General features: G+C 36.6%; 1 protein-coding gene across 6 annotated transcripts in view; it reads left to right on the top strand.

Annotated features, from left to right (window-relative positions):
• PPHLN1 (periphilin 1) overlaps window positions 1-10610 on the top strand; it is a 71600-nt gene that overhangs the window by 38113 nt on the left and 22877 nt on the right. The gene's annotated exons all lie outside the window — the stretch shown is intronic.

Raw genomic sequence — 10610 nt, forward strand, 5'->3', positions numbered from 1 at the left:
GTTATTAAAAAAAAAAAAAGTTTTTTATGGTCTGGAAGAGCTGGAACAGATTGCCCAGCGGTGTGGTGGGTACCCCGTCCCTGGAGACATTCAAGATCAGGCTGGACCAGACCCTGAGCACCCTGATCTAGCTATAGGTGTCCCTGTTCACTGCAGGGGAGTTGGACTAGATGACCTTTAAGGGTCCCTTTCAAATCCAAATCAAATGATTCTATGACAAAATGATTGCTGCTTAGAATAACTGTTCCAAAATTCAATATAAATAGGTAATTCTAAGCATAGTTAAAAATATATCTTTACATGAGAACAAATAAGTTCCTTACAGAGAGAGTGGTGAGGTGCTGGAGCAGGCTGCCCTGAGAGGCTGTGGATGCCCCGTGCCTGGAGGTGTTTAAGACCAGGTTGGATGGGCCCTGGGCAGCCTGGTCTAGTATTGAATGTGGAGGTTGGTGGCCCTGCATGTGGCAGGGGGGTTGGAGATTCATGATCCTTGAGGTCCCTGCTAACCTGGGCCATTCTGTGATTCTGTGAAATTATCAAAAACGACTTCTGTAATTTCCTTAACTAGAATACGTACAGTTTGGGGACTGAACACTGGAAGCAGGCTGTTGTTGTTTTAATCAGCTTTGAATACCATTTCTTGTGTCATTTTTTTCAAGGATTAAGAACCTTTACATTTTTCTTAGACTGTATGTTGCTATCAAGATGAGAGAAGGGAATTCTCAAAAATTCTGTTCTTTCTCTTTTCTGTAGAGTGCTTGGGGATAGATTGAATACAAAACAAGATTTGTGTTGCTTCTCTTGTCATGTCCAGTCTGTGAGGAAGCTCAGTAGAAATTAATTTATTTACTAATCTTTGCTGTCATATCACTTTACATTGGGGAAAATATCTCCAGTAATATGCTCAGTTTCATTGGACATAAACATCTGAAGTACTTTTTTTCTGTAGTTACGTTGCTGTTAATATAGAGTTTGGAGATTTTCTAACTTTTCAGTATAACTCTGCCCAAATCTGGGAGAAGCATTTAAAATTTTTAATTCAGGCAGGAGAGATGACTTTCTTCAAACTTGCATTTACAGTGTTTTCACGCGCTCCTGTGATACCTAAGAAACACAAGTCACATACCTCATTCATGATTACTTCATAATACTCTTCGAGAAGTCTTGTAGTCTGGAAGTAATCTTATAGAGCTTTTTCTAGGTTTCTTCTGTCTGAGTTGTAGTAGCTTTTGCTCTTTTGCATGAGAGTCTACTTCCTATACTGTAAAATTGTTCCTTTTTCTTGGTAGATGAAAACCAAATTTCTAATCTGTGTATTTTTTCTTTCATTTACTTCTTTTTTCTTCTCTTTTTTATTATTTTGTATGAACATGGCTTCATGTTTTGTGAGTCTGGCTGGAATGGAGCATGCTATAACTACTAGGGTCATTATGCAATTTGTCTTCCTTTTGTATCAATGACCAGTTCATATGTTCACACTTTATACATAAACTTATGACTGTGGGAAAATGAAAAATGTGGGAAAAAAGTAGAGTAGGGGCAGATTTTTCAGAAAACGACAATAGGGAAAGTTTAGCTGCTGGTACTGAAACCATGATTGGTTTATTTCCCATGAAGATGTATGTGCCCCTAAGTTCTATAGATAGGCTTATAGTCAAGGCTGATGAAAATTTGGGCATAAAAACAAATCTTGTTTTCAATGTGATCTAATGTTATTATGTTTGATAGTGTTGGTACTTATCTCTAGAGGAATCTAGATTACGTTTTATAAAACAATGCTTTTAGTAATTTCATTCAGAAAAGCCTGAGGAATAACTTAGATATTTTGATTTCACAGAACCGGTTTCTCCTGTTGTCAATTTGAATATTGAAGGTGTCAGCTTCCACAGAATTAAAATCAGATTTTATGATGCTGGAAGCATCTTCAGTACATTTTATTAAACTGAACAAAATTCTTGTTTGTTACAAAATGGAGTACTGTGAATTAGGTTGAAGCTAGAAAAAATATGTATTTAATCATTTAAACTTAACACTGTAAAATGACGTATTTTTCTGATAGATGTTCAGAAGTAATTGCTGGTCCAGCAATTAAAAAAAAAAAAAGGAATGCAGAAAACTTGTTACGATGGTTTCATGATTTGATGTGCTGTGAGTCTTCCAACCTTATTTGGTACAATGCTGCATTGGCTTTGAATCATCAGAATCTGAAAGTAAATTTAGGTGAGTTCTGAGTGACTTGAGCTCTCCAATACTAACAAGGAAGGTGAGACGGAGCAAAGAGTGGAATGGAAACTGAATTTTCAGTCCTGTGGTGAACTGCTTACTAAAAGTTATTTGGATGAACTTCTCAATACAGTTTATGCTGTACTTGTGGTACTGTTTAATCAATTGAGAAGAAAAGGTGTGGTTGAAGATGCATGGGCACATGAGAACATTGCTCAACTGGGACCACAGATCCTGGAATTCTGTTATCTCTTCTTTGAAATGATCAGTGTAGTGACCGAATCACAGGGGACCTCACCTGGATCAATATCCTCTTGGAAGCAGGACCTTAGGGTGGGCCATTGAGAGCTCAGTCAATCTAAGTTCTGAATATTTTTAGTGAGGGAGACTGCTGTTCCTTCAGACAGCCTTTTCCATTGTTTCAGTGTTCTCTCTCTCTCAGCTCAGCTGCCATTGCAGTCCTGAATACTGTTCTCCACAAAGTGCTTCTTTTCCCCACCAGAGGCTTCTGCTTCCAGCTCATCTTGGCAGTTCCCCATCCTTGAGCTGCAGAGTCCCATCTCCTTGCTCTGGTTCCCTGTTTTTGGGTGGTCTCACTTGCTTATCAGGACCTGCTCCCCTTGGAGTGGGCTCAACTGCCCTCAGGAGAGGGTTGAGGTCCCCCAGCTAGCTGCCCTGGGACCTGCTGCCTCTGCACTTGGTAGCTGGCAACAGGACCTTTCCTGGCACTTCTGCACAGCAAGCACTGGGAAAACTGATCTCTTCCATCCTGGTCTGTATTCTTTTCCATCTTTGTGTTTCTTTGTACAACATGAGAATTCTGCAGCGTTTCTCGTGTTTTAATATGTCCAGTGAATGTTTAATATGTCTAGAGTCTTGATAAATGATGTGGTTTTTGATATTCTATTTGTAAGCAATCAGAAACTTTGGAGGGCTTTTGAAAACAAAAGTAGTGAGGTAATTAGCTCTGTTTGCTTGAGAGGTAAGCACTTCCTTATGCTTTTGAACATCTCTTTCATTCTTTCAGTGAAAAAAACTATCAGTGATAGTTTTTAAATTTGGTGTATGTTGTCAGCATGGTTGGGACTGGTCTGGTTACTCAAAAATGGCATAGCAGAGAATTTGACATTGGCAAGTCAAGATCAATGAGTGTTCACAAGTTGCTGATGTAACAATTTCACACACTTTTTGTACTTTCACATCTGATCTGCAATATACATTAATGTATTTTTTAACTTGTTTAGTTTCTGTTTTTATATAGTTAAGTATCAGCTTATGCTTTTAATATGCAATGTGCTGAAGTGTGTTTTTTCGGAAGTGATGACAAATATGTCCCTGGTGTTAAATTCACAATTGGAGCAATTTGCTGACAGTGTTACACAAAAGGCTATCTCTTTGTTCCTTATGAGCATGAGGAGCAGGGATTCTTGAAATGTCTTATCTTGTCTAGACATCAAGTCTGCAGCAACAAATTAACTAGCCCATTATTATATGTCCAGTTTCTTAAATGTTGCATATGCAAGTTAAAGTGACATGGGTTACCTCTGAAAAACCTTTTTTTTGGTATGTGTGTGTATGTGTGTGTGTGAAGACAAATTTTACCAAATGAGCCAAGTACCTTCCCTGTTTTTGGCAAACAGTCAAACCTCTCTGTTTCTGAATGAGATTTGACATTCAGATTTCAATACTTCTATTACCACAGACCTCTGGCATCTAAGAAGGAAGCAGGGGAGTTAATGCTTTCGTGACTCAAAATGGAATTGCTGCTTACTGCTAGGCTTAGCTGACTTGGCACTTTCAAGCAGTATTTTAAAATGTTCAGTAAGATGATATTCATTTATGTTCAAATGTAGATTAATTGCTTGCTTACTTGTCTTCTAAATTAATATTACTTATTAGCAGCCCTCAGTAATATTAGCATACTATTACCCTTATTGGACAGCCTCCTGCTAGACGATGTTGAAAATCACAGATTTCCTAAAGCGTGCATTTGCAACCTCATAGATAGGGTGCATGTAAAGTAGGAAGAAACAGTGTATGGTTGGATCCAAAGGCTATCCAGATTGTGTTTTCAGATCTGCTGTCTAGTTCCTTTTCATTTTTGGGCAAATTACTTAAATCTCTGGCCCAAAAATTGCAATTCGGTAAGTAAAACATGTTCTAACAGCTGTATTGCATGTAGTTTCAGAAAAATATATAGACATTTCTGTCATGATAAAATGTTTGCTGTTTCTGCAGTGTGTGAAAGTATCCTTCATGCCTTCCTCTCCACCCTCCACCCCATCCTGTTCCCACTGCCAGTCTGAGAACAAAGACAATGGATTAGGGTTGCAGTATCTGATTGGACATCAACTGTGTGCTCTCTTCCTCTGTTCTCTGGTAAATGCTCCAGTTCTGTAAATGTGTACAGGGAATCGCTGTTTTCAGATTAGTTTTTCTAGGAGCAGGATGCTTCAAGTTAGCCTATGTTTGTATAGCACCTGAACAAGAGGTTGTTACTTTTCTTACTTCGGAAGAAATGGAGCAGTAAAAACAAAGCAAAAAAAATGACTGAAGGTGTAGGGCATTACATGCAAAATATGTTTTCCTTTTCCAAGAATGCTAAGTACTCTCTTGTTCAGGACTTAACATTTTACTTTGAATGCTATACTTTTTGATAGGGAAAAAAAAATTAAAAATCTTCATCTTGTGCTGTTGGTGAGGCAGTGCTGAACTCATGAGATCACGTCGAGAAGGAGAATGAATAAGGCAGAGCTAGATTTTGAAGCTCTGTAAACCATCAGAAACTGGATGAGACTGACCCCTCAATGGGTAACAAATGTGTGAGAGGCAGAGTTTTCAAGGAATGTGTGGGTGACATTACCAAGGTGTGAAGGTGAAACAGTGTAAGTTTGAAGTAGCTTCCAAATCCTGGCCAGGAATAAGCTAATGAGGAACCATGGTAAGTGTGTACCAGATTGATCAGTTCCAGGTACATTAGATTTAATATTGTATTTTAGCAGTTGCAGTGAAATAAATGAATAAATTGGGGGAATGGGACACCAAGAAGGAATGAAAAAGCAGGCGCTTGAAGCTGACCTGGATTGTACTTCTCCTTTTGTCTTCAGCTGAGCCAAGAAAATGGGCTACAGTTTCTAGAGATTAGCATGTTGGTCTACTTCTGCTGCTGCTCGTTTCAGGCAAAATGATCTAGTTTAGAAAAAATCCCCTAATTAAAATGTGAGTTAAGAGGTGGGTAAGTTAAGTGAAGCTAAGAGGAACTGGAGTAGCTGGAGAACACATTAAAGGATTAGCTCAGATTATAGATGAGGTCAGACATGCTTTGCTTCTGATGGGAGTAGACCAGACAAGAGTGTAATAATCCAGATGAGAGTAAAAGATGGGGAAGCTGTTGAGATTTTGGTTCCCTCCTAGTTTTTCTATTGTCCTTCAAACTTTGTGTATTTAATTGCAAGAGCTTAATGATGAACACTTCATCAATCTAATTTCTTTGGTACCATACCATGTGTCATGCCTTGTCTAAGCTTACATTAGTTTATTTAAATGTAAGATGTAGTTAAGTGTGCTAATTTATTTTTCCTAATCAGAGAAACTTTTGTCTCTGTTTTGGATAGTTTGCCGTAGGCATCCCAGAGAAGTTGAAGAGGTTTCCTTTTTTTTCTGGTAGCATTTGCTAATGGTCTTGTTTCATCCTTCAGTGACTTACCAATTTCCTCATATGAATACTCTTCTCCTTAAATAGTGGACAAGTAATTTTTTTTTTTCACATTCTCAGTCACTTTTTCTTCCATATTAATTTTCACTTGCTAATTTTCCCATAGTTTTTTAATGTTTATTCTAGAGCTCCTTGAATTTTACCATTGTGAAATCAAATCAATTAAATTTTTTCTATTTTCATCCTTACAGTTCACACATATCATTGTTTGTTTGTTTGTTTTTCTTGTAAAGGGATATTTCAATTTTTAAATTTCAGCCGTTTGTTAGAAATCTGTATTTTCATGTTTATGAGGACTGCAAGGTGGAGAACATAAAAGGTTTTAGTCAGCATTTTGGTATTATCATTGATTTAAGGCATTGTAATATTGCAAAAAAGTAATAATGGTTTAAAGCAGGCTACCTGGGATATCAAACAGGTTTGGAAACTTTCCTTGTGCTACAGATACTGTACTTTAGAAGTTGCAGTCCCTCACTTTACAGTTATTTAGCCACATTCTCTTCCATTTCCATGGGCATTTATGTGTTACTGGGGTATGCACTGCAGTGTTCTTAATTACAGACTGCTGCATTTGCAAAATCAGAGCGACTCACTCGTTTCACTTCAGCACCTGCAGGTAAACTTTAATAAGGAAATGTATTACCACATTTCAGCTCTTTGCCAGCAGCTTTTTTTCATTGCAAAGCTGATAAAAAGTGAATGTTACTTAAAATATAGCACTCATAGGGCAATACTTTTGAGAGAACTTAACACCAGAAGTGTTGCATTCATGTAGCAGTAGGGTATTTTCGTTTTTAATGACTCAAATACAATAGAATTCACCTTTTGCTTTTTGTCATCTGTCCATGGAAGAATTTGAGTTTGGCAGTTTGTCAAAACTCAGTTTTATCTTTTTAATGTAACAATTTTTGTTCTTTGCTAAGCATGTTATTTTGAAGTTGTTAATGCTGGGAACTCTACTTGTTGGCAAGTCCAGTCATTGATGTAATTTTTGACACAGTGATGCTTTATTTATGTGGTCGAACAATAGTGCAATTCCAAGATCTCAAAAAATAATGTTTGCTTACAATCTTAAGAGCATTATTACTTGTAGGTGTTGCTGGTAGATCTCTGGTACACTTAAATGAGTGAGTGGTAGTACTTAGATGAAATTGCTGAATGTAATAATAAAAAAAAAAAAAAAAAAAAAAAAAAAGGAAAAAAAAGAAACCTAACAAAAAGATGTGACTTGTACCTGATTCACTCAGTGCCCAGCTGCTGAAATTTGAAAGACAAGAGCCACTTTTGTTCAGATATAATAAAAATCTAAGAACTTTTAAATAGCATTTTTTCAGTCAGCTGCTACCAGTGATTGTTAACTGTAACACTGAATAAACTGGAAAGAAGAAGGCTTAGCATAAAGAAGGAAGTTTAAACAGAATAGGAAAATTTGAAAGAGAGGAAACCATCTAAAAATATATAACGCTTGATATATGTATATAATATATATAATTAAAAGCTAATTATGAGAAATTGCCTGATGAGGAAAATGTCAGATGTCAGGGTGCTTGGAAAGATGAGCAGAACTGACACTGGAGAACCTCCTGGGAAAGCAAAAGGATTAAAACCAGAAATGGTGAATAGGCAAGGCCTTAACAAATGCAGTAGTTTCTTTGGGGTTGAAGGATGTCATTTTTGTCTGTATGGGTTGCCTTTTTCTCTCTTTTTTCCCCCCTCCTTAACTATTTTTAAGGGAACTTGAATTTCATGTAGAAGAAAAAGAGAGAGCTCCACGTCTTCCAAATTTGTCTCCAGCATATTCTTGCTTTGACAAAAGAACATTAAAGGACTTGAGAGATGGTTTTAGCACTGTTGTTTATTTTTGAACTGTTCTAACAGCGAAAGACAAAATGATCTCTTGGTTGGGTCTGTGCACTGTGGCATGGAGTTTCGACTTCTTCTTCTCTTATAATGTTCTTGAGCAAGACATGATTAGAACTTCTGAAGAATTCTTCAGCATTGCTTCCTGAATCTAAAGAAAAAGAGAATGTGTAGGATTAGTCTAATATACCAACTAATTAGGTCCAGAAATGTAAATTTCCTCAGAAATAGCTCTAGCTTAAAGAACTACAATCAAGTATCTGCTTTCCCTGCTACCATAACAGTGATTTAAACATTAGCTGTATCGTTATTCCTGATAAAGTCTGTGTTGTGTTCTGAAAGACTTAGAGATAAAATGGGATGTATGTAGGGCACATGGAGAACAGTGTCATGAATGAAAAGAGATAGTTTCATAAAATCGTATGTGATGAAAGGAAGGTGGTAACTCAGTGAACATACAAAAAACCCTGATAAGTAAGTGAATGAAATGCAGTCATAAGGAAGTTGGTGGCAGGAAGGATTTGATGTTTGGCATAGAAACTAGTTGCCATCTCTCCTGTACAGGTGAGAGCTTTCAGGCTTCAGGAGCTTGGAACAGAAGAGTGTGACACGGGCAATGTATACATATGGAAAATCTGCTTGAATGTGAATCTACAGCTTTGGTTTTTGTGTCTCTTTTGCAGAACTGCTGAGCTGATCTTAATTTAGCAGAAGCTTATTTTGTGGATGCCAGCTTTGCTGGTGCATGTAGTTTAATCCTCTAAATCTAATCCATTTGTAATCTGATTTGTATACAACACTGACATTCTCATATAAATATAGGATCATCTATGTCAAAAACCACATAGATAGATAGATTTTATTTGTCTCTTGGTTTCCATAGACTTTCTGCTTCTTTTGATATTCTGAATTGCAGTCCCTATCATGTCTTCTTTCTTCTGGCACTTTTCACTGAGCAGATTAAAGTTGTTGCATTTTAAAGGGTAGGCTGCACTTTTTTAGTAGGTTGTTCTTCCTTCTGAGTATTGGTAATTTGACAACTATTAATTGGATGGCATTTTGGAAGCAAACAAAATAAGCTACAATTTACAGATAACTAGTCTTGTTTTTTTTTTTGTTCAAATTATTTTGAGTGCACATCGTATTTATTTGTGTGTGTGTGTGTGTGTATAAAGCCTGGCATAGAAAGTATTTATGTGCTCTGATTTTTTAAAATGTAAGGCCACCTTTTAGTTCTTTTTTTTATCTGTTTATTTATTTCATAAAGTTATTAAATTATTTTCAAAGGGTTTTGGAAATGGGAGCTTTCCTAAACGATGTGGAAAAAATCTTTTGTTGCACAAGTAGCTTATGTATGTGGTTCTTCTGCAAGTCAAGATTATATAAACTAGATTTTTATCTTGGGATGTAAATGACTAATGCATGTCATCATTTATCACCGACCCATGAGTACCATTTCTCTGTTTCGTTTGACTCTTATTTGCGCTACTGCTGTGACTGTCCTCAGTAATTGTCTGGTCATAGACACACTTGGACACATAATGTTTAATGGCAAACTTCAAAGACGTGGAAGATAAATAGGGCAGGATTCCCCATGGGGCAAAGTCTCTGCAGTTGTAGTAAGCCCATTTTACCTTGGCACTTTGACTTTTAAAGGCTCACAGAGTCAACCTGACTCATAAAAATTACAGAAATTGAACACTGACAAAATCAAGTGGGTCAGGTTGTTCATGATTCTTTAGCTTCTCATGCTTCTTGAGAAGGACTGTTTATGCATTAATTTTCTGAACTGCTGAACTTTGTGCATTTCTCTGAATGACACTAATAACCCTTAATAGATGGGCTAATTGACCTGTTAGCAATCTTTCCCTCTTTCCTGTCCCCTAAATAACTTAAGTATTTGTTTCATTACAACATTTTCATTGCCATGTGTACTTACTTGACCGTAATTACACCGCAGAAGCAGTTCACCTTGGTGTAGAAGATTATTCATATATTAACTTTTTGAGTCACATGCTCCTTAAATAGAAAATTTCCACGTAAGCATGTTAAACATAGAATTGGAACAGATAGGCTGTGCTGACACAAATTTTTCAGTGATCATCTACAACTAGAAATTTACCCGTTTTAATACTTTTAAAATTATTATTATTTAGCTTCATGGGAAAGCTAGCTTGTGCAATCACATAGTATCTGTGCTTTGTATCTTTTGCATCTATTCTCAAATTTCAATTAAATTCAGTTTAGGCATAAACCAAGATTAATTGTTACAAGCGTTATGCAAGTAGACAATAGAAAAGACTAAGTTCCAGTGGAGGAAGACCATAGTATGATCACATTTCATGAGGCATAAAAACATTCTCTTAAGCAAGTGCTGCAGTTGCTGTATTTTTTTCTTTGTTTGCTTCTTTCTTAAAAAATAAAAATAAAAATTACTGTTGCAAACCACAGCTGCATGTTACAAAGTATTTGGTAGCAACTGTATTGCAGTATTTGGCAGGTCGAGAAATCAGATCAAGAAAACAAGTGTTTTGTTTTGTTTTTTTTAAACTAATTGTCTTATTTACTATGATTCCTGAAATGTGCCTGCTGTTACAGGTGAGTTCCCATGCTGCCTAGCTGTTGTTAAACTAGCTGCTACCATTTCTGAACATCTAGTGTTTTGAAAGCGCTGCCTGAGATACTCAAATTTACTAAGAGGTTGAGCACAAGTCTCTAGGAAGCCAGTCTTTTGTGGCTTTGTCAATTCCATAGTAACTGTTTTTTGTGGGTTTTGTGGTATTTTTTTTTTGTTTGTTTGTTTATTTGTTTT

This window comes from Meleagris gallopavo, chromosome 1 (genome assembly GCF_000146605.3).
Source record: "Meleagris gallopavo isolate NT-WF06-2002-E0010 breed Aviagen turkey brand Nicholas breeding stock chromosome 1, Turkey_5.1, whole genome shotgun sequence".
Classification (NCBI taxonomy): Eukaryota; Metazoa; Chordata; class Aves; order Galliformes; family Phasianidae; genus Meleagris; species Meleagris gallopavo.